The 23828-nt window shown below is 35.7% G+C and overlaps 1 pseudogene; it reads right to left on the bottom strand.

Annotated features, from left to right (window-relative positions):
- Positions 1-214: 214 nt before the first annotated feature.
- Positions 215-23336, bottom strand: LOC117977893 (putative ankyrin repeat domain-containing protein 20A2; annotated as a pseudogene).
- Positions 23337-23828: the final 492 nt, after the last annotated feature.

Here is a 23828-nt window from a genome sequence, read left to right as displayed (position 1 = left end):
GCATTTCCATCACTGCAAGATCCCTCAGGCCCATTAGCAGTCACTACCAGCTTTCAGCCCCAGCCCTTTGCAAACATTAGTCTACTTTTTGTCCCTATACGTTTATCTTTTCTGGATGCTTCATGTAAATGGAATTATACAGTATGGTAAACACACTTTTTATCCATTGATTTTTATATTCAACTAAGTTCAACACGTATCCAGAGCCAGATGTTTAAATATTCTTTCTAAAAGTTTGAAAATATTTATCTTCCTTGATACTTACTACTCTTTCTGCTTTCTCTCATATTGAAAGAGACTTTCTTTTAAATGATCACATTCATTCATTAGCTTCTTATTTTTCTCTTCTAGCATGAGGTCTTTCTTTCCACTCTCAATAAAGCCTCTTTGGATATTAGTTACTATCTCTTTATGATCCTCTTTCTGATGAACATCATCTAGTTGCTGTTCAATGCACGGATTTTCATGTTGGAGTTGACATATCCTCTCTTCTACACAGCTCCACTTTCCAGTGGAATTATTCACTTTAGCTTCTGCATTTTCATACATCTCTTTCATTTCCTTTATTTGCTGCTGTGTTTGGCTTAGGTCGTTTGGAGAGTTTCTAAAGCCAATGACTTTTTTCTGAGAGTATCTCTTTTCTTACGGAACTTATCTTTTAAGGTATTGAATTTAATTTGCATCTTAGAAAGTTGTTCAGTAAGAAACTCATTCTTATCTTCTACTTCGGAAATATCAGAACTCATTTTTACTTGTATGGAAACATTTTGTGTTCACTCTAATGCAAGTTTTAGGTTTCTTTCTGTTTTCACACTTTCACTGTGTTTACTTATAGCAGCAGTCAGTCTAGACTGATGATTCAATTTCAGCTTCCAGTCTTTTGTTGCTTTCTTCTTCCTTCAACAGTTCGGAATTGAGCCTTGTATTCTCAGCTTTGAGATCATTAAGCTCTTGTTGATACCGGAATGCTGTTTTTGTTGTCAATTCCTCATTGAGTTTTATATAATTTTCAAGGGCAGCATTTGTTTTTTTCACAATTTTAACGTCCTTAAGATATTTATTGTCTTTTTCCAGGTTGTCATTTTTCATTGTGCATATTTCCTGTCTGAGTATAGCAATATCTGTCTTCAAAATGCAATTTTCATCCATCAGATCTTTCATTTCTTCGTGACTATGAAAATCCTAAATAAAACAAAAGAAAGTTTTAGCTAGTACTCAATAAAATAACATATCATGATTACCTCTGAAGTTAAAGAATAACCTGCACATCCATATACTAAAAAGGTTACTGTAAGTGGATATCCAACTGGAGAAAATGTTGAAACAAGACTTTGAACCTTATAGAACATAAGTTCCAAAAAGTTCAGAAATTTATTTAAAGTCAATGAATTTATAAAAGTAAACACACACACACACACGCACACCAGAGAATTTTTAAGAATTTCAAAATTGGAAAAGCCTTTCCCTGAATTACAACAAACTCAAAAGCATAAATTAAAGCATTAACAAATTTGACTAAATTAAAATATATCAAAAAATTGCATTTACACTTTGATATCTAACCCATACACCACCCTGTAGTAAGAACCTTACTTCACACGTATTTGGACAGATAAAATTTCCCAGAGTTACTACAGTTCTGTTTCGCTGATAACATTCTATTTCAATTTGACTCTTTTAACACTTTTATAGTCAGTTGTAAGAATTACATTTACTAAATCATAAATCTAGACATTATACTAGTCACTCCTATATACATTCATTGATGAACTCATCAAGTTACCACAATTTTGAAAAAGAAATGTTAAAAATATAAGCAAGCTACAGGATTTTCCCCAGGACTTCTGACTCTACTTCTAGTTCTCTGACAGATCACAGTTACTTCTGTGGTGTAAATGTATCAATAAGAAAGAAAACTTTTATTTCAAAACACCAATGTTAAATAAGATAAAATTTATAGAGCTCTTCTTAGAATATCATGAGATTATTTGTGATTGCAATAATTTGTTTCCTCTTTATAGTATTAGGTACAGTAATCAATATGAAATAGCGGGAAGTACAAGGAACAATTTTTCTGGGAAAAAATCTTTATCAATAGGTTATCACTAAGTATATATTATGGCATATTATTGTTTTCAAAAGCTCTTTGTAATAAAATAATATCCTATGTGGATGCCAAGATTTATAATAAATATCAATAATTGTACCTGTAAGTGTCATCATTCATTTTTTGAAAATGAGATAACATTTCTGGTTTGTTTTAGACCAAAATATTATATATTAAATCAAGAGGATATTATAAGTAACATTGATAAAATAAAGTTTAAAATATAGAATTTTTACCAAAGATTGATTTATCTGATTTGGAGTATTTCTTGTAGTCTTCAGTTTCATCTCTAGTGATTGAACAGTTGGTTCAAGTTGTTTTGCTTCAACTACTTTCTTATATTGTTTCTCTTTCCTTTCTTATTCTTCTCTATTTTTTTGTACAGCATATTAACATTTGTTTTTTCTTCACTTCCTTGTCTTAAGATGCATCTTCAGATAAAGACATTTATCTTAAAATTCATTTTGTTAAAAAACAAAGAGATCATCCTGTGATCTACCTCTGCAGATGCTCTTTATCATCCTAATAAAATTTCTATGTTCTGGATTATTTTTCCTTTGTAGTTCTCAGATATTTAATTTCTCACTTCAACATCTTCAAACGAATGTATATACTTGAAAAGTAGTAAGGAAAGAATATTCTGCTAAAGTTTTTGTTACTAGTCACTCTAGTATGTATTATAAAGAAGGATACTGGAAATAATTCAGTATAGTTAGAAGTTCAAAATTACCTTTTCAAATCACACAGTCATAATTACTCCCCGATTAGAAAAGATCATTTACAATCAACTAAATTTTTAAAGTTACTATTTATTGACAAGCGTATAAGTTCACTAGAAATAAAGTTTCATCTCTATGAAATATTGTAGGTGTCTCTCCAAATGATTTACAAAGTAAGATGTCTCTCACACAAACTATATCTGCAGATGATTGTCATCTTAAACTAGGCTAAAGAGTCTAACATCTGTCACCCCACACTTTTTATAATTCTTAATACTTCCAATTCACCTTCTTATTTCATATATTTTATATATTTATTAAGCTATTGTTCATTATGCGTAATATATAATTAATGCCCTTAATAAGTGTGTGTATGTTTACACAAGTTATGTTTTCCTGTGAAATCTAGTCCCAGAAGTGGAGTTGTTGAGTTAAAGGGATGTCAGGTTATTTGAAATTTTGATACACAGCACTAAGTTACCCTTCAGAAATAATTTACCAATTTCATATACCAACAGTGTATGAGAATGCCTTTTTCCTCACATTTTCAATGGTAGTAATTACTTTTTCAATATCATCATGACTTTACAAAATATATCTTATTTTATGTTAATTTGCATTTTTCTGATTACCAGGCAGGGCTAAATATCCCTGGTAAAACTATAAAACTTGTTAATCATAAGGAACATTTGTCAAATTTTGAATTAGTTTATAGCACAATGACAATTATCTGCTGAGAAATACTGCTATAGGTGGCCAGGCACGGTGGCTCACTCCTGTAAACCCAGCACTTTGGGAGGCCGAGGCGGGCAGAACACCTGAGGTCAGGAGTTCGAGACAAGCCTGGATAACATGGTGAAACCTCATTTCTACTAAAAATACAAAAAATTAGCTGGGCATGGTGGCACATGTCTGTAATCTCAGCTACTAGGGAGGCTGAGTCAGGAGAATCACTTGAACCCGTATGCATAGGTTGCAGTGAGGTGAGAACACACCGTTGCACTCCAGCTTGGGCAACAAGAGAGAAACTCCATCTCAGAAAAAAACAAACAAACAAAAAACAAACAAAAACACACTGCTGTAGGCTTACTTACCTATCATGCTCTTCCTTCAGTTTCTTGGGAAATTGCTGAGGATACGTTTTCCCAACCTTTCTTTGTTTGGTTAATCTGTCAGCAGCAGAAGATGTACTATGACATACATTTTCTGATAGTTATATTTTTTCACTTTTGTTTGTATTATTTCCTTCTTTGACCTTTAATAAAAGTAATATGAATAATAATTATTATTTTATTCAATAAAAAAACGTTTTCCCTGATTTTTTCACTTGATTCAAGTTAACTATCACCATTTTAATAATAAAAGTATTTTGTGCTTACTTTAATTTTATCATTATACATAATAATTATAAGATACTTATCATTTTATCATTGAAATTTTTGTCAAGTCTGCTCATTTCTGTTTGAGTGAATGGAATAATTTTCCAAAATTTCAAAAAGGACTCTTCTCCATTTTGTGCTTTTATTCGCATCCACTCTTTGCTATCTGATATAAATGTTTATGCTATCTGACTGGCAGAAACAGAGAAATAAAAAGACACAGCCATAATATATATCTTCTGTCATTGCCACCTGGATTTTACATGAAATAGCCAGATTAAGAGGATGTGACCTTGTAGGCCTTCAGGAAGAGTAAAGAAGTTTTCCCTTTTCTGCACTGAGCTATTCTTTTCCCCACTGCCTTTTATCTCTTTTTTTTTTTTTTTGGATCCTGGGATATCAAAAAAGTGAAAGTTCTCCCTGAACTATGGGAACCAATGTTTGCCACAACACAAGAAGCAGAGTGAAACTGCTGAGTTTCTAGTGCAGAATTCTGGAAAATGAGATGCTTCCCAGATTTCACATTCAATTACCACAAACATTTATAGGTGGAAAACATACAGTACAGTTATCTACTTTAGCCCCATTATCTACTGAAAATGGGAGTCAAACCAACCAAGACATGTGAAATGTTTCATCCAGAGCTCTTGAGGTGGCATTCCCTAGCATTTCACGGCACCAAATAACATGATACAATTCCATATTGCTGAATGACATAAATTACCAGATAAATTTATCAAATTAGTCAGATATATTAAAAGTCTAACTTGAGCAAAGCAATTTAACACCTCAGAGGGTGGAAAAAGGCCTCATCTGCTTTTACTTTGAAAGAAGAAAATCTCTAGATTTTTGTCTATCTTTAGAGCACAATGTACAGAATTCAACTTTCTACTAAAGAGTCAAAGGCTAAATTTTTAGCTAAGAAATTATGCTTCTTTCTTATATGATAAAAATCATACATGCCAAAACTTACCATACTTTATTAAACAACATAATGTAAGGTCTGATTCAACAGAAATATTGGAGTGGTGATTTTTTAAAATATGTGGAAGTATATATTTGTTTTCAAAATATTGGAAATAACCATGATGGAACTATAAATTCAAACAGTTTGAGCTAAGCAGATAAACTGGCGTGCATGAAAACACATTAAACAGACTCATTTGGCTGGGAATATTCATTGCAACTCTCAAGGCTAGATGTGTTTTTGTGGCTCATCTCAGTCATTGCTTCCCTCCCATTGTATTCCCATTCTATCATTAAATAAATGTAATTTATCTCTAAATGAATACAGAAAAAAGAATCTAGAATCTAAAGCTTATTTCTTTAGCAATTTCTTTATGTTGATCTGGTTCAGAAGGTCACATGGTATATGGCTGAATTAGTTTCCCAGCTCATAGGCCACTTGGAAGACTGAGAGTGAGACTTAGGTTGATTAATGAAGAAACATTATGAGAACATTCTCCAGAACCGTTGTTTAGATAGCAGGACTAATCTACTTTGACACATAATTACACATTTAGAAAACCCCGCTGTAACTGTACACATGAGATTTTCTTGAATAGAAAATTTGCCTAAATCAAATAATTGATAAAGAGAAAAAAGAAGCAGCAAGTGAACCTCTGTCTTTTTGAAGTTGGACTTTCTCTTTCTCCAAAGCCAGGAACTCTACTTGTAACATGCCTACCTCATTCTTTTTACTATTATTATACTTTAAGTTCTGGTACATGTGCACAATGTGCAGGTTTGTTACATATGTATACATGTGCTATGTTAGTGACCTTGGAATATCTTGCTGTAAGTCTTCTAGCTATATTTTTGATGTTCTCTCACTATGTGGCAAAGAATAACCCGCATTTTATAATTCAACATTCATGCTTTTGTAGTTATTAACACTGGGATTGTCATACAGCGGCTTCTGGAATAAGCACTGTGTTGGTTTTCTGTTTTTATAAGTATCTGTAGCAGCAGAAATACTGTGACTTTCTATCTGAATCATATGCTTCATTTCTTTGGAGTGGGTAAACCACAAATCAAAGAGACTTTCTGGATCTCTAGACTGAGACCAATGCCTAATGTCTAATTTCCAATTAGTGGTATTTGGGTTTATATATTTTTCCATTTGCATGTCAAACTCTTAATCATTTTTCATTTCAATCATAATTACTGGGTTCCTTACTTTTTCAGTTTCTATATCATAACAAAAATTTCCATCATCTGTGTTAGAAACAAGCTGTGTGTCTGGTTTGTTATCATTTTTATAGTCTGATTTATTTTATTTTAAATGAAGCTTAGAAGATGACTGGTAAGTGTATTTCAGGGACCTGGAGTGTGAATGGAATAAAAAGACATTTGACATGGGCTTCCTCTGTTCAGGCGCTGCCTGGACTGCCACAGAGCTAGACCCTCCAGATACATTTTTCTCCTCACAATCAGGGACACGATTCATCAGACTAGAGGGCACTCCTTTTTTGTTCATCCCTCTTTAGAGTTACCATGTAGGAGCTCTTCCTCAGGGCAAGCAGTAATTTTGGGGTTTTCAGCAATTTTACCAATATTCAGCTTGAACTTGTTTGTAATGAATTTTAAAGAAAGTCATGAATATATAGATTGATTCCCTTTATCACTGTTCTTACCCAGTTCTGGTTCTTGAGACTTTTTTTGGGGGGGGGCAGGTGCAAAATGGAAAACAAATTTGCTTGTTTTGTTTCTCAGATGTCTTTTCTGTCAGAGTGCATGTTTTAAAATTAGCCTTAATCAAGTATAAACAAAGAAATATTAGAAAATATTTAAAATTTAACTGTGAAACTTAATCTATGTGTTGCTACTCTTAAATTATGGGATTGTAACTAAAAAGTGAAAAATAATTTGCCTTGGCTTAACATAGGACAGAAACATGAACCAGCAAGCTGAACTCTCAGTGTCTGTTTGGACTAAACTTAATGCATTTGTGTAAAATCTACCAGAAATGAATTCAAAGATGATAGGTAGTATTATAAAAGCTTCCTCTCTTACGAAGACTTTACCTCAGCATACCAGAAAGAGTGAGCCCCTACAGTGCATGTTTATTTCTGAAGATTAACTAGAGCACTAGGCAAACACTAAATTATTAAGAGCTAAACTGAACACCAATAAGAAAGAGAAGCAAAATTTTAAATTCTAATTCAAATGATATACTATGATAGTGTTATGTATCTAGATAGAATTTCTGCTTATATCCACTTCTAATATATTTTAAGTTCCGGTAGTGATAGGGTTTGGATTTTTTAAATTTTAGTAATGTTTAGTATGTATTTATGTTGAAATAAAGTTATTGTTCACACCCTGACACCAAAGGTCCCATTCTGCAAGGTAGGATTCTCTTAATAGGCAACTGCATTGACTTTTATGACCCCATTCACTCCCTGAACACAGACACAGAAGTCAACCGGTGACCACAAAACAGAATAAATCTTTAACCTCGGCACTGGTGACCAGCAATATAAAACTGCAACATTTGAAGCACTGGCAATGATGACTCCTTTAACACTAGTTTAACTCAGTGGCCATTGGTGTTAAACTGTTCATAATTTCTATTCCTCAGTAATATGACCCAATACTTCATGTTACCTTGTGTATTATGAGTAAGGTTATATAAATAAAACAGCAAGATAATTCTGAAAATTTCTTGCCTCAGTTCCAAGGGTAAAGACAGCTATGAGTTAATAGAGATACTAAGAATTACAAAAATAACTAATAGTTACTAGAGATAGTAAGAATATCTTAAGTTTCATAACTGGTTAAGATGTTTTAAAAATTAAATATAAAATTATGATCTATTGGATTCTAAAGGTATAGTCTGAAAGGTCATGTCATTTGGACTATGCTTTGTTAGTAAAACAAAAAAAAAAACCTAATATTAAACAAGAACTTAAATTTTCATATACCTGTGATTGCTTCTTTTCACTTCTTTCACACCTTTCTTGCTCTTCCTCTAAAGCCACTGATAAGGTTTGTTCTGTAGACAAATTCATTGATTTAGTTCAAATGAACTAAGAAGAGTTAGATAAAGACTATAATCTTTATAAAAATAAATAGAGAATAACATTTCTTTGTATTTTATATTTTGAGAGTTTGAATGAAACAATGTTTACTGAAATATTTACTTCTGTAAGAAATACTTCTAATTATCCAAAACTTCAACAAACCACTTGGGGAGACACCAGATATCACCAGATTCAAGCCATGCAAAATCTCAGGGTCACTCACAAATTGTTCCACCCAACATAAGTCAACAAAACTGTTGGAAACAAAACAGATATTTGAAATACAGTCAAAATATACAATGTAATGCTTTACTATACTTCATAACAGTATCTTTTTAACAAGACATTAATTGAGTTGGCAGTTACTAATAATTTGCAAAATTATTGTTCTTTATACCTCAATTAGTGTGCACCCCATTTTTTACATCACAAATGTTTTCCCCTGCTATTCTGAAAAATTTATTTTCTTATTTTAAGACTCAGAAAGTAGGCTGGGCATAATAGCTCACATCTGTAATCCCAGCACTTTGGAAGGCCAAAATGGGAGAATTGCTCAAGGCCAAGAGTTTAAGACCAGCCTAGGAACCATAGGTAACCTTGACTCTACAAAAAATTAGACAGGTATGGTGGTATGTTCCTGTTGTCCCCTCTACTCAAGAAGCTTAGATGAGAAGATCCCTCGAGCCCAGGAGTCTGAGGTTTCAGTGAGTCTCAATCATGCCATTGCACTCCAATCCTGGGTGATAGAGTAAGAACTTGTCTCCAAAAAGAGGGAAAAAAAAAGGCTCAGAATGCTATGTGAAATCTTCCTTGATTCTAGCTATCTTTCTCCACACACACAGGTGTCTGCTTCGTTGGGGTCCCTTAGTACCTTGTCAATTTTTCTAGTGTCACTTTACCACCTGACCTGCACATCATGTCTTTACATGTTGACCCCCTTTGCTGCTAGACTGTAGAGGACAATCTTTTGAATCATCTTTGTATAAACAGTCTTAATTTTGCTAAATAATTACTTAGTGAGTTACTGCTAAGTGTTAGGCACTGGGGAATAAGGAAGGAAAATAGAAGCTGTCAGGGATGGCTTTCCTAAAGATCATCCATTAGCTGAGACTTAGAGAGTGAGGTTAGCCAGATTAAGCGTGGCAGAGGGCAGGAAAGGGTGAGCACATGCCAGGCAGCAACAAGAGAGGAAGAGAAGCCTCCAAGAGAGTATGTATTTCTCTGCAGAAGAGGAATGGTGAGGGGGCCATTACCAGCAGCTCAGTAATTCCAGAGAAAAAGGCAGATGGGGAAAGGGATACAGATGGAGATTTGGGCAGAAATCAGTTTCCTTTTCTTTTCTTTTTTGGGACAAGGTTATACTCTGTCTCCCAGACTGGAGGGCAGTGGCATGATCTCAGCTCACTGCAACCCAGCCTCCCAGGTTCAAGTAATTCTCCTGCCTCAGCCTCCTGAGTAGCTGAGATTACAGGAGCGTGCCACTACCACCTTGCTAATTTTTGTATTTTATTAGAGATGGGGTTTCACCTTGTTGGCCAGGCTGGTCTTGAACTCCTGACCTCAAATGATCCACTTGCCTCAGCCTCCCAAAGTGCTGGGATCACAGACATGAGCCACCATGCCCAACCCAGAAGTCAGTTTCTGAAATCCTTATATAAACCTTTAAGATGCTTGGACATTAGGTATTCAGGAGTGGTTCACGGATCTATTTGCATTAGGGATAATTCACTCTAAATACTGTGAGGAGCATAAAATTCTGAGGCATATAAATCAATGAACAAAGATAAAATGTAAGGCAATGTTGCAAAGATGATGCAGGCCTGAGGAGATGTTTTCAGAAATATTTAGGATATAGGTATCAGTGGCCATTATAAGAATGAATTTCTATTGAATAAATAAATGTATATATCTGGGTCCCTGGAGAAATACACTCTGCTCATTACTTTACAAATTTTATCAAATGAGAAGTAAAATAATATACATAAACTCTTTCAGTTACTTGTATTTACTTTACCCTTTTTCTGTTTCAGTTTTACTGTGCCAAGGAAATGCATTTGGGTTTTGTGGTGGTTGTTGTGGTTGTGGTTGTTTTTGTTTTTTGAGATGGAATTTCACTCTTCCTGCCCAGTCTGAAGTGCAGTGGTGTGATCTCAGCTCATGGCAACCTCTGCCTCCTGGGTTCAAGCAATTCTCCTGCCTCAGCCTCCCAAGTAGCTGGAATTACAGGCATGTGCCACCATGAACAGCTAATTTTGTGTTTTTAGTAGAGATGGGTTTCTCCATGTTGGTCAGGCTGGTCTCAAACTCCCAACCTCAGGTTATCTGCCTGCCTCAGCCTCCCAAAGTGCTGGGATTAGAGGCACTAGCCACCACACCCAGCAACATATAGGGATTTTGTTTTAAAAGTTCTGTTTCCTGGATCTACCAAGCTCATGAGAAAATAGAGCAAACAAGTCATTTGCATAGGTAAGAAACTTTGGATTTATAGCTTGTCCTCACTACTCTAGAAGATTATCATCATGTTTTGCAAAGCAAAATGTTAAACACAGACATAAGGGGAAAAAGAAATTAAAACTGTAGGGGTGGCTGAAAAAATATTGCATAATTTATTACTGTTGACCTCATCATATGACTGATTAAGGGCACTGAATTTAACTTGGATGTGAAGTAGACCTCATATTAGCTGCAGTTAATCAGTAGACCAGGCGTCCTAGCAGAATTAAATTTGATGCTCCTGTGTTATCTTTAAATGACACAGCTTTTCTGAAAACCCTTACTCATAGTGCGTGATTATCCATTAAGAAAAGGTGATGGAATATGTGAATATAGCTGAGGAGACACCACAAGGCAAATGCTCAGTGGTTCCCATTAATATTGGGAAAATCAACACTATAAAACAATAATACAAATTGTAATAAGGTGTAAAAGTTCTTTCTTCACTGAAGCAGTACCATGTTGTCCTCTACCCCACAAATGCACTACTCCCCCGTGTTCTAATGTATTTTAAAAGTCCTGTAATTGCTATTAACTCAGACAAGTTTACTTAACTTGTTCTAAGCTTCTGGTATTTACTACAGTTTACTTTCAATCACTCAACCATCTCTGTTATATATGTTGTTTTCCATGAGAAATTTGTTTATTAGTAATTAAGATTCTTCAGGGATAAGAAAATATTTGAATAACTAAGTTTGTGCATAAACACATTAAGGTCAAATACCCATGACATTATTGTGTGTTTCTGTGTACTAGAGACAAAAACTTCACAAAAATTTTTAATGAATATACGTTAAATTAAAAACTGCTTTCATTAAACTGAGATAATCTTCCCTCAATGCATGAATACCTTCAGAATTCACATAGACCAAAGAAATGTATAAAATATAATAGCCTTAAAAATCTTATTTGTAGCTGGCACAGTGGCTCCCACCTGTAATCCCAGCACATTGGCAAGCCGAGGTGGGCAGATCACCTGAGGTCAGGAGTTCAAGAGCAGCCTGGCCAACCTGGTGAAACCTCATCTCTACTAAAAATAGAAAAATTAGCAGGGTATGGTAGCATGTGCATGTAGTATCAGCTACTCAAGGGGCTGAGGCAGGAGAATTGCTTGAACCCGAGAGGCAGAGGTGGTAATGAGCCAAGACTGAGCCACTGCACTCCAGCCTTGGTGACAGAGCAAGACTCTGTCTCAAAAACACAAACAAACAAAAAACCTAATTGTTCCCATATAAGTCTATGTTCATACAAGATCTCAAGAGTACACAACACCGTGAGACAGGACAGACATATATTTTAAAAGTTATATTCCTGGTTTCTGTAAAAATAAAATAGTTGAATTTAAGCTTTCAAGACAAGTCAACGAAAAGAGCAAAAAATGCAAAAGTGAAACTCGAAAGGTCATTTTCCCATCAAGGGCTCATGATCACTGGACATTCACAAACTATACTGTTCAAAACATTAGATCTGAATTTTGATCCGAGTATCCCTTTAGTAGCAGTTTCATTCAAGGATGTCCAAGAGGTAAAATAAGACAATATCATTTGCTATTTTCAGTTTTCTTTTCTGAGAACAGCCCAGCATTCTTCTTCAGAGAAATGAATTGTCCTAACTTCATAGGCTAAAGTCTCATGAGTCATAGTTCTAAGGGCATTAATAAAATATGGTGATGCATGCTTGTATTCTGAACTTTTCAGGTTTAAACTCTCATATAGTAAATGCTAATAGGTACAAACCAATTGAAGAAAAGCCTTCTTAATCTGACATTATTTTTCTTTTTATTTCTTCATTTATCAGCAACAGGAGAGTCTAACTAAATGTGGTAAAGTGGTATGAGGGAATACAATGAACGGTGTAAAATGAATTAAACCAGAGATAATCACACCAATGTGGGTACGAGTGGAAAATATAATACAAAACACACCAAAGAAAGTGGCAGAAAGGTATATAAAGTGTATAACCACTCACATACCATTTTAGGACACAAAAAATTCTGCATATTATTTCTGAGCATCACAATGTAGTTAAAGATTTCAAAAGGGCATTGAAATGAAAAACAACCAACTTATGATGTTGGTAGCCTCTATGCAATCATGTTTTGAAAACTTTAACACCAAAAAGGCTCAAAATCACCATTTTAAAAGACTGTGTCTACCAGTCATAAATGAATCATTACTTTCGTCATTTGTAATAGTCAAAGATGCCACAAGTGCACGCATACACACGTCTATATATACACCTACACACACAGTCTTGCTCATTAGAACATCTGATAGGCTTCAGATCATCAGTGTAATAACACTAGCAGCAAGCCTCTGAAGTTAAAACAGAAACTGACACTTTAATAAGTAAAGCTTTCCTCTAGGTAAAGATCGGAACTCCAACTAGCACTTAACTCACTGGAAATATCTTAAGAGTCTCAAAATTCACTGCTTTGAATCCCTGACAAGTATAAAAATTTTATACTGTAAACTTCATGCTATTCAAAACATTAAAACAGAAACATCTGACTTAAAGCTTACATTTTTAAAATCTTTTTTATGCTTCTAAATTTGTTTTTATTCAAATATGGATACCAACAATAACATTTATGTCAATGCCTTCTATTCAATATTGAACAAATAGAATTAGGAATAAGAATAATATGAGTACATCCAATCATTGAATGTACTTTATTTCCAGTATTCCATTAAATGTACCTGCTCTCAATGTCTGTACATTCTTTCTTTGTACTGCTCCTTTCACAGCAGGATCTTCCACTTCAGTGCTAGGCTGGATGGGTTTTAAAAGAAAACGATTCATAAATCATATATATTTTATACAACATGGAGTTTGTGATTCAAAAATATACATAATTAATTACCTTCAAGGAAGGATGTTTTGCAGGAGGCCCTACAGAGCAAAGGGGATATGTCATCAATTATATGTAAGTATGACAGGGCCAACCAAACATTCATGCAGTGTTACTGTCGAGCTGAATTCTCAGGCCTGGCTATAAAATAATTACTTAAGGTTTTGAGGGTTCTTCTTGGCTTCTACTTTTCATTGCCTAGGACAGCAACATGACAGAAACACAATGAGGAAAATAGGAATATAGGATTCCCAAAATGCACAGTTTACATTTCAGTAGTGAGATTATGTTTCAAATGCCTATACTTAAAATAGAAAAGCATTGATATAACCGTGAACACGTGGACTGATGAGGAGAAAAGGGACCATTAAACAGAGGGGTAAATCAAACCTGAGAGAATCAATGTCAAAGCTGATGGTGAATGTACAGAGAATTTTAACTCCACACACCAGAGGCATTGCTGCCAGCACAGCACAAATAAATTCCCCTTGTCTTGTCACTGAGGAAATACGCAGTTGGGATGACAGTTCAGGTGAATGTGTGATTCACCTCTCATCAAAGAAAGGGTTCTACATTGATCAGCTAGGATACACACTTATGAAATAACAGCTAATCAAACTACTCATTTTTCCCATGATCACATGGGCTACTGCAGCACCTACATTTCTCCTATCCCCTCATTTGGCCTTGAATTAGAGCTCCTTGATCCACGCATGCAAGGTGGTCCATAAAACACATCAAATAAACCATGTCAAATAAGCTTCTGATATCAAAATATTTATCAAAAAAGAAAACATTGAATGACCACAGACTTGCTGGATATTAATACATATTTATATTTCAAAATCAGTGCAGTATTTATTGAAAATGATAATTTTGGTTTTCATGGAATGAATTTTATGATTACTTCTAAAATTAACTAAGTTTGGTATATTATCTTACACTGTAAAGGACTTTTATAAAACAGCTATCATATCAAAGAACTGGCTGTCTCAAAAAAATTTCGCCAAAGCATCTATATGCAACTTAATCATATCTTATTCACTCATGTCAGTGAAACTTCTCTCCCTGAGGCCTGACAGTTATCAAGTGAAATGAGCTGCTGTGGTTTACCCCAACTCTAGCACTCCCTCCTGTCTCCAGTACTCTCCACAGCAATAACCTCTTTTGTGAGACTGGGCATATGCTGAAGAAACTGGAAGTGAGTTGTCTCAAGTTTACTTGGCTTTAACTCCCAAGACCCCAGCAAATGTCTTTCTTTCCTCCTTTTGTGTCCTTTCGCCATCCCTCTTCCTTTGAAAAAATGATTATCAGACTGTCATCCTGATGCTTCCCTTCCTAACTGCTTTTTATGGATGATTGTGACCACTTTTTTCATCTGTATTCAGCAGTAGTATACACCTGTAATCTCTCTTTTTTCATCTCATTTTCCTTCTCCTGTGGCTAGAATCATGCTCAGAAATAAAAGGAAATTAAAGCTTTCCCTGGATTCTGTTATTTTTTAAATTGCTCTCCAGTGGTTCTTTTTCCAGATTTCTCTAAAGGAAGGCTATTCCCTTGCTATTCAGAGCTGTGTCCAAGGACCAGCACAAACATCACCTGAGTGCTCATGAGAAATGCAGACTCCAATACCTGCTGAGTCAGCATGTGCACTTTCCAGAAGCTCCTCAACGAATTCATGACAATTTGAATGCCCTGTTCTACACTGGTGTGCTTCCATATTGGTTTACCCTAATTGGCCTTTTTGGCCTAGCCTCAACTTCTTTCCTATTATGTCCCTGAATTTAATAGTACGTTATAAGCCATAATGTTTCTAATGAACTTTTAATCAGGCAAAGTTTCTCTAATTAATTTCTTCCCAATAAATCACCCAACACTATTCTTTTCAATTATGTTAATATGATACTATCCTATGAAGTTACAACATTTTCTATAAAAACAAATTATAGCCATACATGGCTGACCATTTACGGTGATGTTCATCTATGGTAGATAAAATACAGGTCTGCATGGTAAAGTACCTCAATCCTTAATGCCTCCCCAGTAGCGAGAATGACAGCAAGAGAAGGAAAATGTTACTGTAATTATATGACACATTTTGGTACTGGAAGCTCACTTTATCTTCCTTCCTATTTCTAACACCCTGTTCTTCCTTCTTCTACAGATCAATTTGACTTTACGACCCTCCATTACATACATCCACTTTTTTTTTATTTATTCCATGTACACTCTGCCCTCCTCATTCTTTCTTTCTCTTTTATTCATTTCCTCTTCCCTCTCTCCTGACTTGCCTCAGGTCTTAGGGTATGTTAAAATGGAACTCATAACTCAGCTCCTTTAGTGGTACTTCCAATAGAATCAACTGCTGACCCTTGGTTAGAGACACCACTTATCACCATTTCATTTCTCTTTTACTTATGATACAGTTAATAGGACATTTTCTTTAGCTATTAAACTCTATTAGTGCTCATATTTTAAAAGAAACATTCCATCAATGCCTTTTTTTTTTTTTTGATATGGAGTCTCACTCTGTCACCCAGGCTGGAGTGCAGTGGCACGATCTCCGCTCACTGCAAGCTCCACCTCCCAGGTTCACACCATCCTCCTGCCTCAGCCTCCCGAGTTACTGGGACTACAGGCACCCGCCACCATGCCCGGCTAATTTTTCGTGTTTTTAGTAGAGATGGGGTTTCACCATGTTAGCCAGGATGGTCTTGATCTCCTGACCTCATTACCCGCCCACCTCGAGCTCCCAAAGTGCTGGAATTACAGGCGTGAGCCACCGCGCCTGGTCTCCATCAAATGACTTTTTAAATAAAATACGGTTCTCACCTTTTCCTTTTCCATTGACTATTCTGTTTCCTTTTTCATGAGAAGGTCCACGTAAAAGCTCTGACACTTTCTCGGGGACACACAGCTAAGGTAATATCAAGAATTAGTTTCCATTTAAAATTATAATGAGTTGCATCAAGAGTTTCTTATCAATCCCTTTTTATGAAACTGGGTCTCACTCTGTCAACCGAGGGCTAGAATGCAGGGGCCTGATTATGGCTCACTGTGGTCTCAAACTCCTGACCTCAAGCAATCTTCCCACCTCAACTTCCTGAATAGCTGGAACTACAGGTGCATACCATCATGTCATGCTAATGTTTTTATTGTTATCTTTGTAGAGACAAGGCCTCATTATACCTCCCAGGCTGGTCTCAAGCTCCTGGGCTCAAGCAAATCTTCCACTTCTGCCTCCCAAAATGTTGAGATAAGCAGTGTGCACCACCACACCCAGCCCTAATCAATTTCTTTAAATCAATCTCAATGTTGCCCAGGCATGGTGGCTCACACCTGTAATCTCAGCACTTTGCAAGGCCAAGGTGGGTGGATTGCTTGAGTTCAGGAGTTGGAGACCAGCCTGGGCAACATAATGAGAACACATCTCTACACAAAAAATACCAAAAGGAGTCAGGCATGATGGTGTGTGCCTGTAGTCCCAGCTGCTTGGGAAGCTGATGTGGGAGAATCACTTGAGCCTGAGAGGTGGATACAGCAGTGAGCCAAGATCATGCCACTACACTGCAGCATGGACAACAGAGCAAGACCCTGCCTCCCCAAAAATTTCAATTTAACATGTGAGAACAAAGAGAGATACAAACAAAAAACAAGCATAATTTGTCAATGAAGTATGAGCTTAAGCCAAGAAAGAAAACGAAAACCATGAAGTACAATAAAGTACATGGGGAAATAGATCTATAACAGAGCCTTCAGTCTTTCATAACTCTGATAATACTAATTAATATTTATGCTGCAATTAGTTTTTTGTAAGTACTTCTGTGATAGTGTTTCTTACTATAAGACATTCAATTAGCTAAATATGGTCATCTACCATTACCTGAAAGAACATTATTATAACAGAGAGAGAAAACTGGAACTTTCCATCAACTTTCCACCCAGAAAAAGAATTGGTCACCAGAATTCTAAAGAGTAATGTATGGCAGACACATGAAAAAATGCTCATCATCACTGGCCATCAGAGAAATGCAAATCGAAACCACTATGAGATATCATTTCACACCAGTTAGAATGGCAATCATTAAAAAGTCAGGAAACAACAGGTGCTGGAGAGGATGTGGAGAAATAGGAACACTTTTACACTGTTGGTGGGACTGTAAACTAGTTCAACCGTTGTGGAAGACAGTGTGGAGATTCCTCAAGGATCAAGAATTAGAAATACCATTTGATCCAGCCATCCCATTACTGGATATATATATGCAAAGGATTATAAATCATGCTGCTATAAAGACACATGCACATGTATGTTTATTGTGGCACTATTCACAATAGCAAAGACTTGGAACCAACCCATATGCCCATCAATGATAGACTGGATTAAGAAAATGTGGCACTTACACACCACGGAATACTATGCAGCATAAAAAATGATGAGTTCATGTCCTTTGTAGGGACATGGATGAAGCTGGAAACCATCATTCTGAGCAAACTGTTGCAAGGACAGAAAACCAAACACCACATGTTCTCACTCATAGGTGGGAACTGAACAATGAGAACACTTGGACACAGGATGGGGAACATCACACACCAGGGCCTGTCATGGGGTGGGGGGAGAGGGGAGGAATAGCATTAGGAGATATACCTAATATAAATGACGAGTTAATGGGTGCAGCACACCAACATGGCACATGTATACATATTTAACAAACCTGCACGTTGTGCACATGTACCCTAGAACTTAAAGTATAATAATAATAATAAAGAGTAATGTATGGCTTGAAATGGTATATTTAATGGAAAATGAGTTGGTTCTAATAAAAAGCTTAAGAAATGTTAATCTAAAATCTCAATGTTAAGATTCCAGTTGAATGATACTAGAAAATATATTGTAACCCTCTTTGCTACCGATGACCTATTTCTATTTTATTTCCTTTTTAATTATGGCATAATTTCTCAACATAACATGTCAAAACTTATACACCCTTAAATATTAAAAAATAATACAATGTAAGCAATATTTTAAATACAATATTTAATGATTAGATACATTAGGTTTATTATATTACTTATAACATTCCATTACATAAAAATTAATTTGTTTATTTATTCAGATTAAACAACTATTAAGGCTGAATATCTCATGTCTGTAACCCCAGCACTTTGAGAGGCTGAGGCGAGCAGAACACTTGAGCCCAACAGTTAAAGAAGAGCCTGGACAACAAGGCAAAACCCTATCTCTACAAAACTCAGCCCAGCATGGTGACACCGCTCTGTGGTGACATAGCTCTATTGTTTCAACTACTTGGATGGCTCAGGTGTGAGGATCACCTGAGCCTAGGAAATGGAGATCGGAGTGAGCCAAGATCTCACCAGTGCCCTCCAGCCTGGGTGACAAAGTGAAACCCCATCTCAAAAAACAACAAGTAAAATGCTTCTTACATGTAAGACTGTATTCTAGGTACTCCAGGATACACACAAATATGTTTACTGACCTCCAGTAGCTTATGGTATGCAGGAGCTTCCAATGATTATTTAAAAAACTAAATAGAAAACCTTCTGACATTCAAACTTTCAGAATATGATATAAGGACTTTGAGTGGTTATTTTATTTTATTTTATTTTTTAAGATGTAGTCTTGCTCTGTCACCCAGCCTACAGTGCAATGGTGCGATCTTGGCTCACTGCAATCTTTGCCTCCTGGGTTCAAGCGATTCTTCTGCCTTGGCCTCCTGAGCAACTGGGATTACAGGCATGCACTATCATGCCTGGATAATTTTTGTGCTTTTTTTTTTTTTTAGAGACAGGTTTTCACCATGTTGGCCAGGCTGATCTTGAACTCCTGACCTCAGGTGATCTACCCACCTCGGCCTCCAAAAGTGCTGGGATTACAGGTGTGAGCCACCACGCCTGGCCAAGTAAATATTTTAAATATACTACAATGACAAAATTATGATGATAAAGACTTACCATATTGGTATTAAGAGTCTCTGCTTCTAGAACTGGTTATTTGCAGGAAAATACATGTTATTCAATTAGATGAAGTGTTTTATATAAACTCTTCATGGACAACTCATAAATCACATAAAAATCCCTTTGCAATACAAATCTTGAGAACATAAATTTAAATTTCTACATTTCCACAACTTATATTTTTAAATCAGATACAATGTTGCCCAGGCTGTTCTCAAACTCCTGTGTTCAAGCAATCTTACTGTCTCAAACTCCCAAGTAGTGGGTACTACAGATGTACACCACCAAACTCAGCTATTTTTCTACAATTTTTAATACTTTTTAAGTCTCACTACAGAACCAATAATATAAGTAGAGAAACAATCTCTCCTAAAAACTATATGACACCAAAATGATAAGTTTCCAAGAACAAAAGCTATATGCTATGTGCTGAATATTTCTGCCACTAAAAATTACCAGGAGGATTCCATGATTACTGCAAACAATTTGATCCACTGAAGATTTATACAGGAATAAATATTAAGAAAGTCACACTCATATGATTTAAAAGTCAAAGTATTAGTATTTATCCAAATAAACTTTAACCAAATTTCATATTTCCTCTATTGGAGAAAGCATTTCCTAATGTGATTTTCCTGTGACTACTTATTTTCCAGTTCATTTATTTTTCAGCTCCCACCTTGTCACAGTACTTACCAATCTTTATTAGTTACCAAAGTTAAACACATTTTTTGAATCAACTAGCCATGTGTACGTTTTTCTCTGACCAGCTTTCCATTACCACCATAAAACAATGATAGGTAAACCACTGCTAAATTTGAAAAGTAAATACTATGCAAAACTACACTCAGAGTGAGAAGATTAATTTTACAAGAGACCACTTTACCTTAGTAGCAACACTCAAGTCTTCATCATCCAACGTAGGCAATGAATCCACACACAGTTCATGGAAAATGCTTGAGAGCAAAAATACACAATGAAAATGAGAAAGTTGATTTCTTTACAATTTTTTTAACTGCCAGTTTATATCCAGCTTCCCCCTCAAATAAAGGAAAACATAATCTGGGAAAGGTCAGTGATCTATATATTAAATTATGATTCTTGATATAATTAAAATATGTCCTCTGTTCTAAAAATAGATTTTAGTTACCTATTTCTACCTCTACCTGTCTAAATCTATCAAATATTCAATGAAAACTAACCTTGAGGTTTATAACAAATAGTGACAGTCAATATATTGGCAGAGCCTGACAATAATGTGCCCTCAAAAATTATCTGTCCTGAAGCTGAACTTAAAATTCGATTCATGGATGACATAAATTTTGTTCCCTAAACTGGAATAAAACTGATGACCTAAAACAAGGTAGAAAGATCCACTGTCTCTTTTCCGTGATCTGTCTCTGGATAAAAGACTAATCTACATCACTTCAAAATGGTAGTCTTGATTCCTCAGCATGGATCCAACTTAGGAAGGTCCTATTGCTTTCCTTTACCCTAAATTGGTACAGGAAAGCCCCCACAATATTTGAAATGTATGAAAGCTAAATGTACAGAAGTCAAATAGCAAAGGTGTATGTTCTTATTGAGAATACTTTTCCCAGAAAGATTAAAATATTAACAACTATAAAATCGCATTATTTTCACTCTATAGGTCCTACCTTATTCAGGTCTACATGAACTAGCAAGCCCTTAAAAATTTTCATAGGCACTCAGACACCCAAGGAGAGAGACTGCCAGAAAAGAAACAGAGTCATGATAGTTGTACCTCTATTTCCCTAGGTACTATCTAAGTATATTTCTTCCTATGGACACCCACTTCCAGATTCTACTTCTGCAGGGTTCCACAGAAGTCTCCAATCTTCAAATCTTCAGTGTATGAAAGCACAGATTCCTGAAAGAATGGCCTCAAATGACCAGGAGTAGGAGCTCTCTATATCCCTGCTCCTGAAAAACAAGCTAACTGGAGTCTCCATCACCTGCCACCAGCTATACACACTACCAACTACCCAACTGAACTCCATGACTGATTTGCCAGCTAATCATGCCCCTGACCCAGCCCACATGGACATGGGAAGGACATCAGTGAACTGTGAAAAGAGGCAGAGGTGAGGAGACACCTGCCCTGTGCCACACATCTATGTAATTCCGCAATTTCCAGCCCCTTAGTACTCCAGGGGCTCTAAGCCACTCCTTTGTAAGTCAGGATGGAAGTAGATGACACCACATTTCTATCTGCTCTGGACATTCTTCCCAGTGTCTCAAAATGTTTTGGCATCTTTCAGTAAAAATCTTCAAGTTTGTCAGTCCTTGATTAAAAAAAAAAGCAGCAAAATTTTTAGAGCTCCCTTGAACCTTCTATTTTAATGTGCCTTTGTAGATAATTCCCAACATCTTGTGTCCTTCATTTTTATAATTTATCTTTATCAAACTTGTCATAAACCCCAATACTTTGATCTCTTGTAGAAGAGTCCGTACTCCTATCCATTCCAGTGTTGTTTATCTTCAAACTTGGACTTCCCCTGCTCATTCCATTCTTATCTACTTCCATTGGGTTCACCAGCTAATTCCATTCTCATTCTATCCACAGACTCACTCCCGTTTGTATTATTAAAACACACGCCAATAGGACATAAAAAGAAGCAAGAGTACTGGGCTTTACTATGAGTTCAAATCTCATTTCTGCCAATTCCTATGTCTAAAAAAAAAAAGCTTCCTAATCTCTTTGACCCTCACATTCTCTATCTAGAGAATCACTTGACCAGAATGTTCAACGCAGATAAAAATACTAGAAGGTATTTTAATTCATTCCAAGATTCCTTAAAATTCTGTAATTCTATGTCTTCTTGATTCTGTCTATAGAAAAACTTGGAATACATAGGCAGCAGAGTTTGAAAAAATAATAGAACAAAAGAAACACCAAGAAAAACAGAGAAGAAAGTTTTAAAAAATGAAGACAAGATTATATAAAAGTCATGGAAAAAGCAACAAGACTAAACAATGTATTATGGAAGTAAGCAGAAATACTTGCCTAAATGGAAAACCAAACTGGGAAGTCAAATAATTTGTCTCTAAGACTTGCCTAAACTTGCTTTGGTAAAACTTACAGTCCTATGGCCCAAGCTAAGTCAGATCTGCCCTAGAGCCTTTGAAGGTAAAAATAAGATACTGGTTACCACTGAAATCGTCAAATTTATTAGGACTAACCACATTCTAACAATAAACTTAAATGAGAGTTCAAGGTATTTAAACTCTCATTAATTTAGAAGTTAATCAAATTAATGAATCCGATTGATCTGATTGAGACCTATACTTTGATCCAAGGGCTGCACAGATATCTATCAATCTATGCTGAGGAGCAAGAGAAAGGACTTGGAAGGCAGGCAGGCTGATGGTCAAACTGTAGGCCAGCTACTTTGTTAACTATGGGATCATGAGGCAATTAATCAGCTCTAATTCATAGTTGTTTATTTAAGAGTAGGTTATAGGAACACAGATGTTATGATGGCTTTATGAGATGATAAATGCATAGAATATATTAGCATGTCTAGCCCAGAATACAACACTCAACAGATATTAGTTTCTTCCGTCTGTATTTTCTTAGTTAACATAATTTTTTAAATCTATGAAATCTTACCTGAGTGCAGATTCATCAGAAATTCCAACATCTATTAAAGAAAAAGGTAAAATGCATTTTAAATCAATAATAAATGTACAGAATATTAAAATCATAAGAATGCACAGTGATGCATGCCTCTAATCCAAACTACTTGGGAGGATGAGGCAGGAGGATCACTTGAGGAGCCCAGAAGTTTGAGACCAGCTTGGGAAACATAGTAAGACTCTACCTTCATAAAAAAAATTGTGCACACTTGTGTGTATGCTTTAGATCCTGTTTTTTTTTGTTGTTGTTGCTGTTGTTGTTGTTTTGGTTTGGTTTGTTTTTTAAAGCATAAGACTGACGCTTTGTTACAAAGCATTCCTTTGGGAGCATGCCTGGGACCTTATTAGAATTAACATTCATTATATGTATTGGTAGGTAATTAATGCAGTAAGAACTCTTCCCTCTGTATTTATTAGATGCAAAGAAGAATAAATTTATTAAAATTTGGTATCTACAAGTGAACTGCAGTATACAAGTCATCCTAGCCAAAGCCTATGAGATTGAGTAAAAATGGTATTGTTAGCAGAACAGGTGTGATGAGCCAACAGTGTCAAAGAGCATGATTTCTGGACCAAAATATGAGGGGCCATTACAACAGAGTATACACTAGTACCCCTTAT

Source organism: Pan paniscus, chromosome 17 (assembly GCF_029289425.2).
Source record: "Pan paniscus chromosome 17, NHGRI_mPanPan1-v2.0_pri, whole genome shotgun sequence".
Taxonomy (NCBI): Eukaryota; Metazoa; Chordata; class Mammalia; order Primates; family Hominidae; genus Pan; species Pan paniscus.
The sequence above is the reverse complement of the archived record's forward strand: the minus strand, read 5'-3'. Positions and strand labels throughout refer to the sequence as shown.